This window comes from Equus caballus, chromosome X (assembly GCF_041296265.1).
Source record: "Equus caballus isolate H_3958 breed thoroughbred chromosome X, TB-T2T, whole genome shotgun sequence".
NCBI lineage: Eukaryota > Metazoa > Chordata > Mammalia > Perissodactyla > Equidae > Equus > Equus caballus.
In genome coordinates, this window is record NC_091715.1 from 119,764,399 (window position 1) to 119,788,958 (window position 24,560).

Here is a 24,560-nt window from a genome sequence, read left to right on the forward strand (position 1 = left end):
AGGGGAATATCTTTGTACTTTGGTGGTAGGCAAAGGTTTCTTAGAACATAGAGAACAATATCTATCGAAGAAAAAAACTGATAAAATAGACTTCATCAAAATTTAAAACTTCCACTAATGTAGTGATGGCAGTAAGAAAATATATAGGCAAGCTAAGGACTGGGAGAAAATGTTCACAAAACATATCTGAAAAAGGACTGGTATCCAGGATACATGAAAAACTCCTGACAACTCAATGGAATAAGTACCCAATAAAAATGGGGAAAGATTTGAATGCAAGTTTTGCAATGAAAGATAGTTGAATGGAAAATAAACCTGTGAATAACATGTTCTGTATAGTATTAGTCATGAAAGAAATGCAAATTAAAAATGAGATATCACTACACACCTACCAGAATGGTTAAAATGAAAAAGACTGACGACACAAAATATTGACAAGGATGTGGAGCAAGTGAAAATCTTAATATTTTGTTTTGGGAAAAGGTCTGGCAGTTTCTTAGGAAACTAAACATACACATACCCTATGATCCAGCAATTCTACTCTTAGGTGTTCACCCAAGAGAAGTGAAAGCATAGTCTATAAAAAGAGTGGTACATGAATGTTCATAGCAGCTTTATTGATAATAGCCCTAAACTGGAAATAATCCAAGTTCCATCACCAGGAGAATGGAGAAGTAAACCGAAGTGTGTATGTATATATACACATGAATATATACATATGTTGTTTGGTAGAAAATATTAACTGAAGAACCTCTAATATTTCTAGGAGCCCATTTTGGAAAATGTGGATAAAGATAAAAGGATTTTTTTATTTGTGTCTTGGTAACTTACAATTTTATACCACTGCCTTGAAGGCAGTTATTGAAATTCAAGAGGGAGTGTCTATGATCCTCTTCTGCCCAGCTGACTTCTAGTTTGCTTTCTCTCAATATTCGAGGTCCTGTTTCTGTTCAGCCAGGACTTGGAGACTGGGCTAAATGGCCACTAATGTTTATACCCCATTTTGTTCAAAAAAAGATAATACAAAAATATAAAAATAAGTAATCAGGACAAAAGGTAATTAAAAGTAAAAAATCAAACTCAGGCATGAGATCCTGTATACCTCCTAGAAGTGGGCCATACATTTGTTTCTGAGCTTTCTAAAGGTGAACACCAAAGGTGAAAAAATGATTACAGGATTCACAGTATCCCTAAGCATATAAAACAAAGCCAGTTTTTCAGATTAAGGCTAATTCTTATGAATTCTCCTGAATAGGATCTTGGGCAATGGAAGGAAGAAGCTGACAGTAAGTAAAACCTCACATTTCTAGTGTATTTCTTATGATATCCCTCAGTGTAGGCTATTAGTGTAATGCCAAAATGCAAATTCATTAAGAGCAATTCCATAGGAATTGTTCGCAACAGCCACAAAGTGGAGGCAACCCAAATGTTCATCAACTGATGAATGAGTAAAGTGATATATCTCTGAATGGGATATTATTCATCCATTAAAAAATGAAGTAGTGATACATGCTATGACATGGATGAATCTTGAAAATTTATGCTTAGTGAAAGACTCCAGTCACAGAAGACAACATATTAGATGATTGATTTATGAAGTGTTCAGAAAAGGCAAATCTGTAAGAGACAGAAAAGAGAATAGTGGCTTCCAGTGGATGAGGGTGGTGGTGAGGGGAAAGGGGGTGTGACAGCTAATGGGTATGGGATTTTTTTTGGAGGGGGGGTGATGAAAATATTTCAAAGAATAGCTGTAGTGATGGTTACACAACTCTGAATATACTAAAAAACATTGAATTGTACATTTAAAAAAAGTGAATGTTGTGGTATGTGAATTATATCTCAATTTTTAAAAAGCAGTTATGTGGGGGGGGGGGGGTGGAGTGGGCAAAGCAATTCAGTCCAGGGCTACAGTTTTCTTGTATTTAGGGATACACTTTTATCCAGGGATAAATTTTAGACTAGAGAAATGGATGGACTTCCTAGCCTTCAGGCAATCCTCCATAAATTTGATTTCTCTCAGCTGAGCTTTTGATAAGTTGAGCAACTGTGCATTTGAGGGTATGCTGTCTGACAAGTCCTTAGAGCACAACTATTCTGTGATTGCCAAAGTACAAAGCCATGCGTTTTAAAAGTCAGCCTGAGTGAAAGATGAGCCAAACAAGAACCCGTCCTGGAATAGAAAGCCACTGCCCTTCTGCCTGGAGGCAGGCCAAGGGAATACTCCCTGTCAGGGCCCATAGAAGTCTTGAGAAGTAAGTTGTGATTTGCTTTAGCACATAGATGAATCAGACCCCAAAATTCTAAAGTAGAGAGCAACACTATAGTAATTTTATGCTAGAAAAAATTTAAAGCAGTAACCAAATCTCGGTCATGAAAGAGAACATCAGGAAAGATTTATGTTTGAACATTGTAACTTCCTGATGAGCCAGTCACCAAAGAGAAACTGGTTGTAAAAAGTATGCCTAGGCAACCGAATGAATTGAGTTGCTGAATAGGATTGTTAGTGCTGAACCCGGTAAATGTTGGGGAATGTCTACCAAACGTGGTGACTTTGATTTTCTAAGGGTTGGCTTGAAACATCTCTTTATTATTGTCACTCCCAGTTTGTGACAATAAAACCTTCTGCATGTAGGAATGGATACAGCATCTATCTTTTTATTTCAAAGTGATATTAAGTTATGAAGGTACACCTAAAATTGAGGAGGAGCTAGAAGACATGCCTGTTGCGTGAATCCGAAAATTTACAGCTAACAGGTTAAATGAAATACTCCTAGTGATTCTGATGTTCTTGTTTAATTGGTAACTAGAGGTGCACTGAATACACATTTGGGCAAAATGCTAAGTGGCCGAATGTTAAAATCAATATTTACCTGAAGCCAAGGCCAAAACTAAATAACATTGTCCTAGAAAAACCTTCTGGAATATAAGAGTAAATCCAAAATTCTATTGAAAAATTACTAAACATTTTTTGTTAAAAATGAAGTTTTCACAGTTAAAAATTTTGGCATTACAATACAAGAACACTAATTTCTCAGCACTGTCAGTTTTGTGCTTGAAGAATATTCTTTCTGAATATTTTAAAAATAGACTTTTTTAGAGCCATTTTAGGGTCACAGCAAAATTGAGTGGAAGATACAGTGATTTCCCGTGTATTTCCTGCCCCTTCACATGCATAGTCTCCCCCATTATCAACATCCTATAACACAGTGGTACATTGGTTACAATCAATGAGCCTACGTTGATACATCATCATCACCCAACGTACATAGTTTACATTAGGGTTCATTATTGCTGTTGTACATTCTCTGGATTTGGAAAACTACAATGACATGTATCCACCATTATAGTATTATAGAGAGTACTTTTACTGCCTTAAAATTCCTCTGTGCTCCTCCTATTCATCCCCCCACCAACCCCTGGCAACCACTGAACTTTTTATTGTTGCCATAGTTTTGCCTTTTCCATAATGTCGTATAGTTGGAATCATACAGTATGTAGCCATTTCAGATTGGCTTCTTTTACTTAGTAATATGCATTTAAGTTTCCTACATGTCTTTTCATGGCTTGATAGCTCATTTCTTTTTAGGGCTAAGTAATATTCTATTGTCTGGGTGTACCACAGTTTATTTCTCCATTCACTTACTGAAAGACATCTTGGTTGCTTCCAAGTTTGGGCAATTGTGAATAAAGCTGCTATAAACATCTGTGTGTAGGTTTTTGTGTGGACATAAGTTTTCAACTCCTTTGGGTAAATACCAAGGAACATGATAGCTGAATCATAATGGTAAGAGTATATTTAGTTTTGTAATAAACCACAAAACTGTCTTCCAAAGTGGCTGTACCATTTTGCATTCCCACCAACAATGAATGAGAGTTCCTGTTGCTCCACATCCTCGCCAGCAATTGTTGTTGTCAGTGTTCCTGATTTTGGCATTCTAATAGGTATGTAATGGTATCTCATTGTTATTTAATTTGCATTTCCTTGATGACTTGTGATGTGGAGCGTCTTTTCGTATGCTTATTTACCATCTGTATATCTTCTTTGGTGAGGTGTCTGTTAAGGTTTTCAGCAATATTCTACTTGGGTTGTTTGTGTTCTTATTTTAAGAATTCTTTGTATATTTTGGACAATGTCCTTTATCAGATATATCTCTTCCAAATATTTTCTCCCAGTCTGTGGCTTGGTCTTTTCATTCTCTTGACAGTGTCTTTTGCAGAAAAGAAAAGTTTAATTTTTAATGAAGTCCGTCTTATTAATCTTTCCTTTCATGGATTGTGTCTTTGGCATTGTGTCTAAAATGTCATCATCAAACCCAAGATCATCTAGATTTTCTCCTATGTTGTATTCTAGGAGTTTATAGTTTTACATTCTACAATTAGATCTGTGATCCATTTCAAGCTAATGTTTTGAGGGGTGTAAGGTTCATTTTTTTGTATGTGGACGTCCAGTTGTTTCAGCACCATTTGTTGAAGACACTATCTTTACTCCACTGTGTTGCCTTTGCTCCTGTGTCAAAGATCAGTTGACTGTTATTTATGTGGATCTATTTCTAGGCTTTCTATTCTGTTCCACTGATCTATTTGTCTATTCTTTCACCAATACCACACTGTCTTGATTACATTGGCTTTATAGTAAGTCTTGAACTAGGTTAGTGTCAGTCCTCCAACTTTGTTCGTCTCCTTCAATATTGTGTTGGCTATTCTGGGCTTTTCCTTGTAAACTTTAAAATCAGTTTGTTGATATCCACAAAATAGCTTGCTAGGATCAGTCGAGATTACATTGAATCTATATATCAAGTTGGGAAGAACTGAAATCTTGACAATATTGAGTATTCCTATTCATGAGTATGGAATATCTTTCCATTTATTTAGTTCTTTGATTTCTTTCAAATTTTTGTAGTTTTCCTCATATGGATCTTGTATATATTTTGTTAGATTTATACCTAAGTTTTTCATTTTTGGTATACTGTTGCATTTTTAATTTCAAATTCCACTTCTTCATTGCTGGTATGTAGGAAAGCAATTGACTTTTGTATGCTAACTTTGTATCCTGCAACTTTGCAATAATTGTCTATTAGTTCCAGGAGTTCTTTTTTTTGTCTCTTCGTTCGGATTTTCTACATAAGTCATCATGTCATCTATGAGCAAAGACAGTTTTCTTTCTTTCTTCCCAATCTGTATACCCATTATTTGCTTTTCTTGTCTTATTTTATTTTCTAGGACTTTCAGTATCATGTTAAGAAACAGTGGTGTGAGGGGACATCTTGCCTTGTTCCTGTCCTGAGTGGGAAAGCTTCAAGCTTTTCACTGTTAAGTTTGATGTTAGCTATAAGGTTTTTGTAGATATGCTTTTTAAAGTTGATAAAGTTCCTCTCTATTCTTAGTTTACTGAGAGTTTTTATTATGAATGGCTGTTGGATTTGTCAGATGCTTTTTCTGTACCTATTGATATGGTCATGTGATTTTTCTTCTTTAGTGTGTGTTGATATGATGGATAAAATAATTGATTTTCAAATGTTGAACCAGTTTTGTATACCTGGGATAAATCCCACTTGGTTGTAATTTATCATTCTTTTTATTCATTGTTGGATTTGATTTCCTAATATTTAGTTGAGAATTTTTGCCTCTATGCTCATGCGAGATAGTGCTCTGTGGTTTTCTTGTAATGTCTTTGTCTGGTTTTGGTATTAGGGTAATGCTGGCCTCACAGAATGAGTTGGGAAATATTTCCTCTGCTTCTGTTTTCTGAAAGAGATTGTAGAGAATTTGTATAATTTCTTCCCTCAATGTTTGGTAGAATTCATCTGGGCCTGGTGCTTTCTGTTTTGAAAGATTATTAATTATTGGCTCAATTTCATTAATGGCTATAGGCCTATTCAGATTGTCTATTTCTTCTTGCATGAGCTTTGGCAGATTATATCTTTCAAGGGATTGGTCCATTTCATCTAGGTTATCAAATTTGTGGGCATAGAATTGTTGATGGTGTGCCTTTATTATCCTTTTAATGTCTCTGGAATCTGTAGTGATGTCCCTTCTTCATTCCAGATATTAGTAATTTGTGCGCTCTCCCTCTTTTTCTTAGTTAGCCTGGCTAGAAGCTTGTTGCATTCATTGCTCTTTTCAAAGAACCACTTTTGGTTTCATTGATTTTCTCTTGATTTCCTATTTTCAATTGCATTGGTTTCTGCTCTAATTCTTATTATTTATTTTCTTCTGCTTACTTTGGATTTGTTTTTCTTTTTCTAGCTTCCTAAAGTGGAAACTTAGATTATTGATTTTACACCTTTCTTCTTTGCTAATACATTGTATTTAATGCTATAAATTTCCCTCTAAGCACTGCTTTCACTGCATCCCACAAATTTTGAGAAGTTGTATTTTCATTTTAATTTAGTTCAAAAGATTTTTTTTTTTTAAAGATTGGCACCTGGGCTAACAACTGTTGGCAATCTTTTTTTTTTTTCCTGCTTTATCTCCCCAACCACCCCCCCCCCCCCCGTACACAGCTATATATCGTAGTTGCAGATCCTTCTAGTTGTGGGATGTGGGACGCCACCTCAATGTGGCCTGATAAGTGGTGCCATGTCCGCGCCCAAGGTTCCGAACCCTGGGCCGCCGCAGCGGAGCATGCGAACTTAACCACTTGGCCATGGAGCTGGCCCCAAGTTCAAAAGATTTTTAAGTTTCTCTTGAGATTTTTTTTGACCCATGTGTTATTTGGAAATGTGTTTTTTAACCTCCAAGCATTTTGGGATTTTCCAGCTATCTTTTTGTTATTATTTCTAGTTTAATTCCATTGTGGTCTGAAAACATACATTGTATGATTTCTATTCTTTTAAATTTCTTAAGGTGTGGGTTTTGGCCCAGAATGTGGTTTATCTTGGTGAATGTTCCATGTGAGCTTCAGAAGAATAAGTATTCTGCTGTTATTGGATGAAGTAGTCTATAGATGTTCATTATATCCAGTTGATTGATGGTGTTGTTGAGTTCAACTTTGTCCTTACTGGTTTTCTGCCTGCTGGATCCATTTCTGATAGAGGAGTGTTGAAGTCTCCAAATATGATAGTGGATTCCTCTATTTCTCCTTGTTGTTCTATCAGTTTAAACCTCACACAGTTTGATGCTCTGTTGTTAAGCACATACACATTAAGGATTGTTATTTCTTCTTGGAGAATTGACCGCTTTATCATTATTATGTAATGCCCCTCTTTATCCCTAATAACATCCCTTGGTCTGAAATCTGCTCTGTCTGAAATTAATATAGCCACTCCTGCTTTCTTTTAATTAGTGTTAGCATGGTATATCTTTCTCCATCCATCTACTTTTAATCTATATGTGTCTTTATATTTAAAGTGGGTTTCTTGTAGACAACACATAGTTTGATCTTTTTTTTTTTTTTTTTGGTCTACTCTGGCAATGTCTTTTAATCGGTGCATTTAGACTCTTGGTTTTCGAAGTGATTATTGATATAGTTGGATTCATATCTACCACACTTGTTAGTTTCTTATTTCTTGCCCTTGTTCTTCATTTCATTTTTGTCTCCCACTCTTTTTCTGCCTTTTGTAGTTTTAATTGAGCATTTTGTATGATTCCATTTTCTCTCCTTTCTTAGGATATCAATTACACTTCTTTTTTACTTTTATTAGTGGTTGCCCTAGAGTTTGCAATATACGTTTACAACTAATGCAAGTCCACTTTAAAATAAGACTATAGTGCTTCACAGATAGTGCAAGTATCTTCTAATAACAAAATAATCCTAATACCTCCTCCTGTCTGTTGTATCATTGCTGTCATTTATTTCACTTATACATAAGCATACATAAGTTCCTTTATATGTATATATAGTTTATATATATATATACACACACACAGTTATATCTAGTTGAATACAGTATTACTATTATTATTTTGAACAAACTATTAGCTGTTAATAATAAGCTCATCAAAGACATTCTTCATTTTTGTTACAGTGTTTTTGATCTCTAGCATTTCTTTTTGGTTCTTAGAATTTATACCTCTTTGTTTACATTGCCTATCTTTCCTTGCATGCTGTCTACTTTATCTATTAGAGCCCTTAACATATTAATTATAGTTATTTTAAATTCCTGATCTGATGATTCCAACATTCCTGCTGTATCTGAGTTTGATTCTGATTATCACTCTATCTCTTCAAACTGTTTTTTTTTTTTCACTTTAGTATGTCTTGTAATTTTTTTCTTGATAAGCGGGCATGATGTACTGGGTAAAAGGAACTGCTATAAATAGGCTTTTAATGATGTGGTGATAAAGTGGCAGAAGAGGAAGTGTTCTATAGTCCTATATTAGGTCTCAAACTTTTAGTGAGCCTGTCCTTTTGGATTGTGAACTTCACATGTGCTTCTCAGATTTTTTTCTCCCTGCTTAGGTGGGACAAGATCCTTGAGTGGGCTGGAGTTGAGTATTTCGCTTCTCCCAGGTGGAAGGCTATTGCTGGCTGGATTTGATTATTTCCTTTCCCCAAGCCAACTAGGCCCTGATAAAACCCCAGCAAGTTAGGCTCTGGGTAAATAGATTATTCTGAGAGCAGAGCTTGTTAAGGACAACAGAATGCTCTGGTATATTTCAAAATAGTTCATTTTCCCCTTCCCTTGCTGGAGGCAGGAGGGGATTATTCTCTGATATTGACTATGAAAACCTGGTAGAGATCCAGGAGGTAAAACTCACAAAAGTGTGGGCGACCCCTGATCCAGCTATTCCACTTCTGGGTATTTATCCAAAGAATACAAAAAACGCTAATTCGAAAAGGTAAATACACCCCTAGGTTTATTGCAGCATTATTTACAATAGCTTAGATGTGGAAACAACCTAAGTGCCATTAATGGATGAATGGATAAAGAAGATGTGGTATATATATTTATACAATGGAATGTTACTCAGCCATAAAAACAAGATAAAAATCTTGGCATTTGCAACAATATGGATGGACTTTGAGAGTATTATGCTAAGCAAAATAAGTCAGATGGAGAAAGACAAATACCATATGATTTCAGTTATATATGGACGATAGAAAAACAACAACAACAACAAAGAAACACATAGATACAGAGAACAGATTGGTGGTTACCAGAGGAGAAGGGGGAAGTGGAAGGGTGAAAGGAGTAAGGGCATTTGTATGGTGATGGATGGAAACTAGTCTTTTGGTGATGACCACAATGTAATGTATACAGAAGCCAAAATACAGTGATGTACACCTGAAACTTAGAAAATGTTATACACCAATGTTACTTCAATTAAAAAAAGTGTCAGGGATCCCTGATGACTGGGTCCCCCTGGAATTTTCAACTCTCAGACTTGTCCACACTAAGCCTCCAGCAATTTTTCAATTACAGTTCAGGTTTCCCTACCCCAGCACTGGTTCCCATGAAAATTTCTGCTGTAGTAAGTTGTGATTATCTGTATTCATCTGTTGGTCTCTCCCATTTTTTGAGCAGTGGTTTGCCCTATGACCTCATTTCTCTTACAGATCTAAGAAGAGCTGTTGATTTTTCAAGTTGTTCAGCTTTTTATTTGTTGTTAGGATGGAGAGGTGACTTCCAAGGTCCTTACATGCTGGACTGGAAAACAGACCTGTATTATTAGTAATCTTTGAGATCTTTTAGGTCAGAAACTGTGTCTTGAACTTTGTTATAATCTCAGCAACTTACATAATGGCTGGCACATGATAGGTGCTCAGCTAATATTTAAGTGACAGAATAAATGAAAGAATGAGTGTGGGCAAAACAATTTATGTTTTCAGCAAGACCTTTAACAGCTTTATAACCTCCTCTGAACTCTCCAATTCTTTGCCCAAGTGTATAGAATCAAATGTGGGAAAATAACTCTTTTCCTCCTAGTGGCAACTTACAAACTTCTTTCATGCTTTACTGGAAACTGGAAGTCTTGCTTTCTGAGTATTTTCAGATGCAGTTTTAAGATCGTTGCCTTCATTTACATTTTTTATTTCTGATATTTTGTGTGCCCTTGGTGTTTTTTAATCTTTTGATTAATTTTTATTTTAAATTGTACTATCTTATTTTAATTTTATTTCTGAATTTAACCTTTTTTGGTGTATAGTTTTATGAGGGGTTCATAAATCACTTTATGGAGCCATTTTCCTGAGCACCTCCCACTCTATCTCCCTTGTACTTTCTGGTTTCTGAGGCCCCCCAATTCAATCCTCTGGCCAGAAAGCTGAGACTTTAGTGACCCTATTCTGCCATGTACTTCTTGTGATTTTGCCCATGTCTGGGAGGAAAGAGAGAAAAAAGCCAGGGTGGTTTGCTCCACCCTCTTGGTACTTTGAATTCTTGTTTTCTTTTCCAAGATGTCTGCTACCACCTACTTGGCAGAGTCCTCAAATAGCTGCTCCATGCATTCTATCCAGGTTTTACAGCTGTATTCAGTGTGAGAGAGAGGGTGGAGTGTGTTTCTACATCTTAGCGGGAATGGAAACCAACCTTGGCTGTTTTATTAAAATCATTTGAGAAAAATTTGCCTTTAAATTGTGGATCTAGAAATATGACAATGGAGCAATGTCATTGACTCAAGATAGGAAAATCATTTATGAATTTCCACCTATATCTCAACGTTCATTGCATATATACATCCAGTCAATCACTGGAAGCAAATTTGCCTAGCTGCCCATAGACATATGAAAGAGCCCAGCTGAGACCAGAAGAACTGCCCTGCTGAGCCCAGACTAAATTGCCAATGTGAAGAATTGTGAGCCAAATAAATTGTTGTTATATTAAGCCACTAAGTTTTGTGCTAGTTTTTTTACATAGCAATAGCTAACTGATAATTTAAGCAAGTAAAACAAAAGCATTAATCTATCGTGTTGTCTAATTAAAAAAAAGATTTCTGGAGTTGTACAGGGGAAGATGGTGGTGTAGGAGGACTCTGAACTCACCTCTTCCTACAAACACAACAAATTTACAACTACCCTTGGAACAATTACCCCCAAGACAGAACTAAAAACTGGATAAAAAGAACTGCACAACAAGGGACAGTGCTGATGGAGGTGGAAGAGGCAGAAATTCCTTTCTGGAGAGGCAAAAGTCACATCCTAGCCATGGTGTTTCACAGCCATGAGCAATCCTAAGGTATGAAGCTTTCCCTGTAGGAGCAGGTGATCTGAGTGGGAGAGCTTTGCCACAATAAGCAGCTTTTGGACTCAGCACAACTGAGACAAGTGTCATAATATCTGGCCTTGCTGTGTATTAATAAGAATGGGGACTACCCCAGAAAAGCTATCAAACATAAGAGAAAGAAAAAGCCTGCTCTTAAAGGGCTGATGCACAAATTCACGGTTTTCGGAAAGCAAGCTAAAATCACCAGAAAGAAAGGTGCACAGTCCTTTGGTGAAAAGAGACTCACTTGATAGGCTCTGGGCACATTTCAGTGAGAGGTGAGACCTTCCCGGGTTGGGACCACATCTCTGAGGAATGAGACATTGGCAGTAGCCATTATTCTGACCTAGTACATGCGTGCTGACATAGACACTGGAAGAAGCCATGGGACTTCTTCATCTGGCCTGTTTGTGCAGGGGCCTGCCCCGCCTACTAGAGCACCAATTTAATCCAGCTCAGCCAGAGTAGGTGGGCTGCCCTAGGGACTGGCCTCACCCATCAGCAAGCCCTTGGGCAACTTGTGGGCCCACATAGGTGGGATGTGTGGGACCTCTGCAGTGGACCTCTGGAGTGAGTCGCTTCAGTGCGTTGGGACATGCACACAGGGCAGGCCTTCAGTGAAGGGGTGTATGGGCCTCTGGACAGTGGGGCTTGTCAGATGAAGCAGACTTGTGCTTCTCAAACAGCCACATAGGGGATTGGCCCCACCTTCCAAAGCCTGAAACAATTGTGTGCTCCCCTGACTAGGGAAGCCTCACATACCTGCACTACTGAGAGAGCTGACAACAGCCTTGCAGTCTGGAAGCCTACAGCAATTGAAGGCCCCTGAACCTAGCAACCAGCCATGCTGGGGACCTACTCATTTAACAGAAAAACTGCCACAGGAATGTACTACTACACCTTTCAACCAACTATGCTGGGGTTCCCCATGCCAAATAAACTGACTGAAGGGACCAAGGCAGCCACACGCAGCTGAGCATTACAACCAGCCCACAAGGGGGGCAGCCTAGCATCCCCATGCACCTACAGCAAAAGCAACCCTGCCACAACATAATGACACATGTAGCCCACACAGGGGACATTCCTGGAACATTTGGAACTGGTGACAAGAGAGAAGTACACTGCTGGGCCTCACAAGGCATCTCTTACATAAGAACACCTCTCCAAGATCAGGAGATATACCTGATCTACCTAATACGTAGATATAAGCACAGAGAAAGGCAAAATGAGGAGACAAAGGAATATGGTCCAAATAAGGGAACAGGACAAATCCTCAGAAAAACAACTAAATGAAAGAGAAAAAACCAATCTACCTGATAAAGAGTACAAACTAATAGTCATAAAGATGCTCACTGATCTTGGGAGAAGAATGGATGAATTCACTGAGAACATCAACAGAGAATTGGAAAATGTAAAAAAGAGCCAATCAGAAATGAAGAATACAAAAATGGAAATTAAAGATTCACTAGAGGGAATCAATAGCAGAGTACACGATACAGAAGAACGGATCGGCAAGCTGCACAAAAGACTGGAGGAAATCACCCAAGCTCAACAGAAAAAAGAAAAAAGAATTAAAAAGAATGAAGACAGTGTAAGGGACCTCTGGGACACCATCAAGGGCACTAACATCTGTATTATAGGTGTCCCAGAAAGAGAAGAGAGAGACAAAGGGGCATAGAATCTATTTGAAGAAATAATAGCTGAAAACTTTCCCAACCTAAAGAAGGAAATAAATATCCAGGTACAGGAAGCACAGAGAGCACCAGACAAGGTAAACCCAAAGAGGCCCACACCAATACACATTATAATTTAAATGTCAAAAATTAAAGATAAAGAGAGAATCCTTAAAGCCACAAGAGAAGGGCAACAAGTAACATACAAAGGCAACCCGATAAGGCTGTTAGCAGACTTCTCAGCAGAAACCTTACAGGCTAGAAGGGAGTGGCATGATATATTTAAAGTGCTGAAAGGAAAAAACCTACAGCCAAGAATACTCTACCTGGCAAGGTTATCATTCAGAAGGGAAGAAGAGATAAAGAGTTTCCCAGATGGGCAAAAACTAAAGGAGTTTACAACCAATAAACCAGTCTTACAAGAAGTGCTAAAGGGACTTATTTAAGTAGAAAAGAAAAGGAAAATAAGAATAAGGAAATTACCAAAAAAAGAAAAAAACACCCCACAATAAAATCAGTGGTAAAGGCAAAAATACAATAAAGGTAGCAAATGAACCACCTATGAAGCTAATATGAAGGTGAAAAGACAAAAGTACTAAAATTATCTATTTCCATGATAAGAGGGTAATGGATACACTTGTACAAAAAAGAAGGTAAATATGATATCAAAAACATAAAATGTGGGAGGATGGGAGTAAAAGAGTAGAGCTTTTAGCAAGAGGTCAAACTTAAGAGAACATCAACTTAATGTAGATTGCTATATATGTAGGCTATTATATATGAATGTCCTGGTAATCACAGACCAGAAACCTATAATAAATACACAAAAATTTAAGAGAGAGGAACTCAAATATAATACTAAAGAAAGCAATAAAAGCACAAGGGAAGTGAGCAGGAGAAGAAGAAAGGAATAGAGAAGAACTACTAAAATACCCAGTAAGAAGGTAACAAAATGGCAATAAGTACATACTTATCAATAGCTGCTTTAAATGTCAATGGACTAAATGCTCCCATCAAAAGACATAGGGTGGCTGATTGGATAAAAGTAACAAGACCCATACATATACTACGTACAAAAGACACACTTCAGAGCTGAAGATACTGACAAACTGAAAGTGAAGTGATGGAAAAAGATACTTCATGCAAATGACAATGAAAAGAAAGCTGGGGTAGCAATATGTAGGCAAAATAGACTTTAAAACAAAAACCATAACAAGAGACAAAGAAGCACACTACATGATGATAAAGGGAACAATTCAACAAAAGGATATAACGCTTGTAAACATCTATGCACCCAACATAGGAGCACCTAAATATATAAAGCAGTTATTAACATACTTAAAAGGAGAAATAGTAACACAATAATAGCAGGGGACTTTAACACTCCACTTACAGCAATAGATAGATCATCCAAACAGATCAGTAAGGAAACACTGGCATTAAATGACACATTAGACCAGATGAACTTAGTAGATATCTACAGAACATTCCATCCAAAAACGGCAGTATACACATTCTTTTCAAATGCACATGGAACATCCTCCAGGATAAATCACATATTAGGCCACAAAACAAGTCTCGTTAAATTTAAGAAGATTGAAGTAATACCAAGCATCTTTTCTGACCACCACAGTTTGAAACTAGAAATCAACTAAATGAAGACAATAGGAAAAGCCACAAATATGTGGAAATTAAACAAAATGCTACTAAACAATGATTGGGTTAACAAAGAAATCAAAGGAGAAATCAAAAAATACCTGGAGACAAATGAAAATGAAAATACGACATTCCAAAACATATGGGATACAGCAAAAGCTGTTCTAAGAGGGAAGTTTTTAGCAATACAGGCCTACCTCAACAAACAAGAAAAAGCTCAAATAAGTAATTTAACAGTACACCTAAAGGAACTGGAAAAAGAAGAAGAAAAAAAGCCCAAAATCAGTGGAAGGAAGGAAATAATAAAACTCAGAGCAGAAATAAACGAAATAGAGACTGAAAAGACAATAGAAAAAATCATTGAAACAAAGAGCTGGTTCTTTGAAAAGAAAAACAAAATTGACAAACCTTTAGCTAGACTCACCAAGAAAAAAAGGAGAATGCTCAAATAGAATCAGAAATGAAAGAGGAGAAATTACAATGCACTCCTCATATATACAAAAGATTTAAGAGAATAGTATGAAAAGCTATACACCCACAAATTGGATGATCTAGACAAAATGGATAAATTCTTAGGATCATACAACCTTCCAAAACTGAATCAAGAAGAAATAGAGAATTTGGATAGACCAATCTCCAGTAAGGCCATCAAAACACTAATCAAAGGCCTCCCCCAAAATAAAAAGTCCAGGACCAGATGGCTTCCCTGGTAAGATTTACCAAACATTGAAAGAAGACTTTAATACCGATCCTTCTCAAACTCTTCCAAAAAATTGAAGAGGAAGGGGAGTTACCTATCTCATTCTATGAAGCCAACATTACCCTGATACCAAAATCAGACAAGGTAACACAAAAAAAGAAAATTACAGGCCAATATCACTGATGAACATGAATGCAAAAATCCTCAAAAAAATACTAGCAAATCAAACACAGTACATTAAAAGGATCCTACACCATGATCAAGTGGGATTTATTCCAGGGATGCAGGGATGGTACAATATCCCCCAATCAATCAAAATGATACACCACATTAACAAAGTGAAGAATAAAAATCACATGGTCATCTCAATAGATGCAGAGAAAGCTTTTGATAAGATGCAGCATCCATTCATGATTAAAACTCTGAATAAAATGGGTATAGAAAGAAACTACCTCAACATAATAAAGGCTATATATGCTAAGCCCACAGCTAATATAATTCTCAATGGAGAAAACCTGAATGCTATCCCTCTGAGAACAGGAACCAGACAAGGATGCCCACCTTCACCACTCTTATTTAACATAGTATTGGAAGTCCTAGCCAGAGCAATCAGGCAAGAAAAAGAAAGAAAAGAGAGCCAAATTGGAAAGGAAGAAGTGAAACTGTCACTACTTGCAGATGACATGATGTTATATATAGAAAACCCTAAAGAATCCACCAAAAAGCTTTTACAAATAAATGCATATGATCAAGTTGCAGGATACAAAATCAATGTACAAAAATCAGTTGTGTTTCTATACACTAACAATGAAATAGCAGAAAGAGAAATTAAGAATACAATCCTGTTTATAATTGAAACGAAAAGAATAAAATACATAGGAATAAATTCAACCAAAGAGGTGCAAGATCTGTACACTGAAAACTATAAAACATTGTGGAAAGAAATAGAATAAGACCCAAAGAAATGGAAAGATAGTCTCTGCTCTTGGATTGGAAGAATTAACATAATTAAAATGTCCATACTTCTTAAAGCAATCTACAGATTTAAGTGTAATTCCTGTCAAAGTTCCAACCACATTTTTCACAGAAATAGAAGAAAGAACCCTAAAATTTATATGGAACAAACAAAAGACCCCGAATAGCCCAAGAAATCCTGAGAAAAAAGAACAAAGCTGGAGGCATCACACTCCCTGATTTCAACATATACTACAAAGCTATAATAATCAAAACAGCGTGTTACTGGCATAAAAACAGACACACAATCAATGGAACAGAATCAAGAGCCCGTAAATAAATCCACACATCTATGGACAGCTAATTTTTGACAACAGAGCCAAAAACATACAGGGGAGAAATGAAAGTCTCTTCAATAAATGGTGCTGGGAAAACTGGACAGCCACATGCAAAAGAATGAAAGTAGATGATTATCTTATACCGTACACAAAAATTAACTCAAAATGGATTGAAGACTTGAATGTAAGATCTGAAACCATTAAACTTCTAGAAGGAAACATAAGCACTCCTCTCTTCGACATCAGTCTTAGCAGCATTTTTTCAAATACCATGTCCGACCAGGCAAGGGAAACAATAGAAAAAATGAACAAATGGGACAATATCAAACTAAAAAGCTTCTGCACAGCAAAGGAAACCATCAACAAAATGAAAGACAGCCTAACAATTTGGAGAAGATATTTGCAAACCTTATATCAGATAAGGGGTTAATATCCAAAATATACAAAGATCTCATCTCAACAACAACAAAAACTAACAACCCAATTAAAAAGTGGGCAAAAAATCTGAACAGAGATTTATCCAAAGATGGCCAACAGGCACATGAAAAGATGTTCAACATCACTAATTATTAGGGAAATGCAAATCAAAAGTACAATGAGCTATCACCTCACTCCCATCAGAATGGCTATAATTAACAAGACAGGGAACAATAAGTGTTGGAGAGGACGTGGAGAAAAGGGAACCCTCATACATTGCTGGTGTGAGTGCAAACTGGTGCAGCCACTATGGAAAGCAGTATGGAGATTCCTCAAAAAAACTAAAAATAGAACTACCATATGACCCAGCTATCCCACTGCTGGGTATCTATCCAAATAACTTCTAATCAACAATGCAGAGTAACATATGTACCCCTATGTTCATAGCAGCACTATTCACAGTAGCCAAGACATGGAAACTATCTGAGCACCCATCGACTGATGATTGCATAAAGAAGACATGGTATATATATAAAATGGAATACAACTCAGCCAGAAAAAAAGACAAATTCATCCCATTTGCAACAACATGGAAAGACCCAGAGGGACTTATGCTGAGCGAAATAAGCCAGACTGAGAAAGACACACATCAGATGATTTCACTCATATGTGGAATATAAATAAGTACACGGACAAAGAAAACAGTTCAGTGGTTACCAGGGGAAGGGGGTAGGGGGTGGGCACAGAGGGTGAGGGAGAGCAGCCATGTGGTGACAGACAAGAAATAATGTATAACTGAAATTTCACAATGATGTAAACTATTATTAACTCAAATTTTAAAAACCATGAATATGTAAAGATACATGCACCCCTATGTTCATTGCAGCATTATACACAATAGCCAGGACTTGGAAGCAACCTAGGTGCCATGGCCATCAAGGGACAAATGGATAAAGAAGATGTGGTATTTATACACAATGGACTACTACTCAGCCATAAGAAATGATGAAATCCGGCCATTTGTGACAACATGGATGGACTTTGAGGATATTATGCTAAGTGAAATAAGTCAGAGGGAGAAAGTCAAATACCATATGATCTCACTCATAAGTAGAAGAGAAAAACAACGACAAACACATAGCAGCAGAGATTGGATTGGTGGTTACCATAGGGGAAGGGGGCAGGGGGGAGGGTGAAAGGGGTGATTAGGCACATATATGTGGTGATGGATTGTAATTAGTCTTTGGGTGGTGAGCATGATGTAATCTACACAGAATTCAAAATATACTATGAAGTACACCTCAAATTTATATAATGTTATAAACCAATGTTACGGCAATAAAAAATAATTAATTAATTAAAAAAATTTAAAAAGACAGTGTCCAAGAATGGGAAATAATAGAAAAAATAAACAAATGGCACTACATGAAACTAAAAAGCACAGCAAAGGAAACCATCAACAAAACAAAAAGACAACCTAACAATTGGGAGAAGGTATTTGCAAACCATATTTTTGATAAGGGGGTTAATATCCAAAACACATAAAGAATTCATACATCTCAACAAGAACAAAACAAACAACCCAATTAAAAAACGGGCAAAAGATCTGAACAGACATTTTTCCAAAGAAGATATACAGATGGCCAAAGGCACAAGAAAAGATATTCAACATCAATAATTACTAGGGAAATGCAAATCGAAACTACAATGAGATATCACCTCACACCCGTCAGAATGGCTATAATTAACAAGACAAGAAATAAGTGTTGGGGGGCCAGCCCGGTGGTGCAGCAGTTAAGTTCGCACGTTCCACTTCTCGGTGGCCTGGGGTTCACTGGTTTGGATCCCGGGTGCGGACATGGCACCGCTTGGCAAAAGCCATGCTGTGGTAGGCGTCCCACGTATAAAAAAAGTAGAGGAAGATGGGCATGGATGTTGGCTCAGGGTCAGTCTTCCTCAGCAAAAAGAGGAAGATTGGCAGTATTTAGCTCAGGGCTAATCTTCCTCAAAAAAAAAAAAAAAAAGAAGAAAGAGGTGTTGGAGAGGGTGTGGAGAAAATGGAACTCTCATACACTGCTAGTGGGAGTGCAAACTGGTGCAGCCACTATAGAAAATAGTGTGGAGATTCCTCAAAAAATTAAGAATAGAACTGCTATATGATCCAGCTATTCCACTGCTGAGTATTTATCCAAAGATCATGAATACATGAATGCGAAAAGGTATATGCATTCCTATGTTCCTCACAGCATTATTCACAATAATCGAGACTTGGAAACAACCTAAGTGACCTAAGGGATGAAAGGGTAAAGAAGATGTGGTATATATACACAATGGAATACTACTCAGCCATAAAAAGTTGAAATCTTGCCATTTGTGACAACATGGATGGACTTTGAGGGTATTATGCTGAGTGAAATAAATCAGAGGGAGAAAGTCAAATACCGTATGCTCTCACGCATAAATAAAAGATAAAAATAACAACGACAAACAGACACATAGATACACAGATTAGATTAGTGGTTACCATAGGGGAAGAGGGGAAGTAGGAGCAAGAAAGGAGTGACTGGGCCCATATGTATGGTGATGGATGGTAATTAGTCTGTGGGTGGTGACCATGATGTAATCCACACAGAAACTGAAATATAGTGATGTACACCTGAAATTTATATAATGTTATAAATCAATGTTACCTCAATAAAAAAAGGAGTCATGCATAAGAAAAATAATAAATTAAAAAATTATGAGTAAATAAATAAAGATTTCCAGGTGTTTCTGCATGTCCAAGTGTATGATGCACCAAATTAGAAAAGCACATCTGATAGTATCACTAGTCATTTTGTGCACAGTAGAATATAACTCAGATAAAATATTTTCCAGTAAATTTCTATAAGGAACTTTGTACCTGGGTTTCATAGCTTGGGCAAATCTCAAAAATTCTTCTATTTCAACTACTGAAAATGGTTGGCAGTCCATAAGCATAATTTCAAGAAGTTTTGTTTAGATTTTTTACCTCCACAGACCTAAAACACTAAGGAAGCACTCCTGTAAAGTCTGTTGTGAAGTTTGCTTAGTGAGAATCAATGAGCTCTGGCTATCTCGCTTGTCTCTAATACCGTCTTCTCTTTATAGTCATACATTATTTATTACTATATTTGGTGGAACAGGATTTATCATGGATGTTGTGTGTGATTTGGAGTTTTCTTCCTTATGAAATTTTGAGGTAGAAAAGTTGACATTTAGCTTTTATTTCGTCCTCATAAGCTATGAAGGATTCTCAAATAAGACTTTTTCTTGAAACACTCATGGCCTTATTATAATTAAATAACTAAAAATTAAATACCGTTCTTAAAGGTTATTTTGTTTATTGTTATGAATTCTAGTACAAAAACAATTCTGCAAAGATTAGTATGATGTCTAATTTTTATTTTATATTTAATTGAAAAATTTGCTCAAAAGGATATAATACTCAAATTTATTTGGTCACTACATTTTAAAAAATATTTGTATTGACTTTATCTGTTTCCCTGTTTAACTGTAAGTTCCTAATAATTGTTTATACATAAAATTAAATAATATCATAATCATCAAGTATCATAGCATTTTACTCCTGCCATAATAAATATGCATTTATACTTCAAATGACTAAAAGTTCAACATATAAATCACATAGAGAGATTTTCACTCCTATTGACATCTAGAATGCTTTCCTATATTAGAAAATAAATGTTCAGATATTAAAAATAAATCTAAATGATATTCTTTGTTCATATTACTGACATTTTGATACTGATTTCATACGATGGTAACATGTATAATTACATCCTGCACATGTCCTGGGGTGGCGGAAGTGCTGTTGAGGTAGACATTTGGCCTTCTAAAGGGTGAGCCTATAGCTGAGAGAAGATTTTGGCTAAATACTTCCGTGCATCCCTACAGGTGATGCTCACTTATTTCCGTGCTCCAGAACTTTCCTGCATGATGTGACTTGGAAGAGTGCTGGGATGGTTTTAATCCATAGCAGCACACAGAGGAACATCATAAAATTCTGCTTCATTCTGCTCCACTTCCACACAGCATCATGTGTTTCACTAACACCCCACACCTGCCCCAAGAGACATAAATCTCTTCCGTTTGTGTGCTGGGCCCTTTTAAAAATAATATGGTTCACGAATAAGTGGAGAGTGCACCTATAGTGGGGAAAGAGAGATATCAATGGAAAAGATAAAAGAACTTGACGAGGAGAAGAACCAGAGAGGACTGTGGTTTTCTTTAGAGAAGACTGCAGATGTAGGGCATCATTTGAGTTATTGAATGATTGTTGAAGGCTACTCATTGTTTCTAATCTCCCCTAGGTATGGGTGTGACAATTATAAGTTTTAAGGGAAACACTCTTTGATGGAAAAAGCCATGTTAAATGTTGGAGAAAGTTGCTGAGGCAGGATCTGAGGAGTGGGGAGGAAGAAGTAATGAAATGATGTTCTCTGAAACCTGCAAACATACTTACTAGGCAGACTTTCCTGTTTGATGTCTTTATGGTTTCGTAAAAGGTGAGAATCACTTTTCTATAACAAAGAGTATCCTGAACAGGAGATGGGTTTCCCTCGAGTTCCTGGTTGTCTATTGCAGATAAAAGGAAGCCCTGCTAAATGCAATGCGTTATCCTGGATTGGATCCTGGAACCGAAAAAGAACATTAGTGGAAAAACCTGTGAAATCTAAGTAGGAAGTTTAGTTAATAATAACGTATCAATGTTGGGTTCTTGGTTTTAACAAATGTCCCATGGTCATAGAAGGTATTAACCTTGGGGAAAACTGGGTGGAGGCATATGGAATTCTCTGTACTATCTTTGCAAATTTTCTATAAATATAAAATTACTCAAATATTAAAAAAACTAAAGCTGGAGGTAAAAAAGAAGGCTTCAATTTGAAAGTAGGATACTGAGTTTTGGTAGAGAAGTGTTGCCCTCAGGGCAAGGCAGACCCAACAGATAACATCAGATTAGAAGGATGTAAGAATTGCTCCAGATAGGGACTAGAAAGTAAGGTAATGGAATACCACTAAGGAAAATAAGTAGGCGGATAGACTCGCATCAGCGTACTTAGTGTAAATTTTGAGGAAACTCTCTCAATAGTAATATGTATATTATAATGAAATAGTAGTGATTGGTCTAATACAGACTCAGACTCTAACATGGTTATCCTTCAGTCATTGGCCAATGTTCAGTTCACATGGAACTGACATTTGCCACCTTAGGTGAGAGGTATAGGAAACCAGATATATTTCTTCCCTCCTTCCCATAGATGTGAGCTGCAGTGAAACCCTAATCTTTGAGTGAGATGGGTCATTTTTTTTTTTTCTCAGCATGTTGTTTTAGGGTGTCAAATTCTTCATTTAAAATATTAACTGGCTTAAAAACTGATTATAAACCACATCTGCCTTTTTTTTAACCACGTAATACAAGAAGCATGCTGTGCTAGTGAGACTGGGCCTTCTTCATGTCCCCTGAGTCGGTAAATGATGGCTGAGCCTTATATGACAACTTCTTGGATTTCTGAGTAGTTACTATGTGTGTAACCAATTACAAGCCATTCTACCACCTAGCCTGCTCTCCAAAGCCAGGTATGTAAATTGTGCCAGCTAACCAGTCTGGTTGCCTCACTCCCCTTTGGTAGACTTGGATAATGGAAGATAGATTAGCTAAGATTTTGTTTTTATGAATTAAGTAGTATCTGAAGCCAGGTTAAGCAAAAATCCATAAATGATCATTTACAAAAAGGAAATGATGGAGGTCTCATGGTTTCTACAGGCAAGAATGTAGCTGGATCTCAGGAGCAAGCCAGAACCAGGAACCAGAAAGCCAGCACAGGAGCCCAAGAAGCATACTCCCTTTTGGCCCCTCATCTTTGCTTCTCTCTCTTTGCAGAATGACTTTCTTGGCTTCTCTGTCTACACAGAGACTGACTGCCTGACTCTAGGCCCCATGAAAAATTCCCGGGAGAGAGAATCTGATTAGCTAAATTTCTGGCAGGTACAACCCCTAATCTAATCAACTGCAATCATGGGGGCAGAGTCACATAGTATAAACATGGATTCCTATCCATATAAGGTAGAAGAGTAATACTGAGGGAAGCAAGAAGTGCTCTGAGCTATGTAGAGACCTCAAGTGTTATTTACTATGGGAAATGATGGTAACCATAATAGAGAGAAGAAAGAGATTTGATTGTTGTGTGAAACACATACAAGTACACAAACCATGTGATATTGACCGTCCTCATAGAGTTGAACATCAGGCATTCCTTCAATTCCTAAAAAAATATTGAATATTTGCTCTGTACATGGGTTTGGCTAAGTACCATGGGCATAAAAGTATTAGATATAGTCTCAGCCCCCATTTGAGTTAGAGAGATGTGTCTATGTGAAAAAAACCCAACAACACAAGGGAGTATAATATTAAATATCAAGTAGTACTGATGTTAGGTTCTACTGGAGTTCATGTATATAATTAAAATTTTTTGCTTATCTTTTTATGTAAGGTCCAATTTACTAATGGTGCAAGTGCATAGTGGTGTTTGTTTTGCCTTATACATTGTATGAAGACAGTAGGGGCTATGGAAGGGTAAATGGTTAAAAGTCCAACTACTATGTCTCAACAGGAAGTTGCTTGAAGACATTTGTGCAACAGTGATCTGATTAAGCCCTAAGTGATGTAAGTGCCCTCAGGGCCTGCCCTACCCATGGATGGACCGAAATACACAATCTCATTTCCCCTGGTCACTTTTGTGGACGTTGCCCCACAAATTTCTTTTGTAAAAGCATATGCCTTCTGGAGTACTTTATTCAAGTGCAACTGCTCTTTGGAATACTGTATGATCAAGCATTAATACCTTAGCATAGATTGCTTTAGCTTATTCTAGAGACTAGTAAACTTTGGTAGAAATCAGAAAAGACCTTGAGAACAGAGTATGGGCAATAGCCCCTTTGGGGGACTGAGGAAGTGAATGATGAGGTGTAGAGCAAGACGGTGAGAGGCCTCTGGAAATTGCCTCATTTAGTTCAGGTTGTTGCCAAGAGTTCTGAAGGCTCCCCTAGCAACTTCAGTTCTGTAAAAATCTTAATGGCAAAGGTTAGATCCTTTGTATTCTCTTTAAACTCCTATAAAGCTTTATACTTATACTGACTTCCCTTATTCTTGTAGAATCCTGGAAATAAATCTTCAGTTGACTGAAGGGTCAGGATTAGGGAATGAGCTGAAGAAAACAGGAGCCTCAAGACACTGTAACTCCATGAGAAGAGTCACATCTGTGTAGCCTCTTCCTTCCACCCCAAAATAGCTCTCTGGCTGGCCTGATGCCAGGTAATTTTCTATTAGAGTCCTTGCTTATAGCCCTTTGGGGTATTATTAACCAAGCCTGGCATGTAGACGGTGTTCATTAGTGTTTGTTGTAAGATACGGTGATGACATCAGGGATTAGAATGAATGTCTTTCAGTTTAATGAGATCAGATTACCCATATAAAAGATTTTGGGTGGGGGAAGGCTGGTAAAATGTAAGTCATGGTTCTATTTATTCTGTGACAGTGTAAACCTAGCACATTTTAAAAGACAAAGATAGAAAGTAAAAACAGACTCTGAGCACCATGTCATAGAGAGGCTTACCACTACCACATCACACTGCTTCC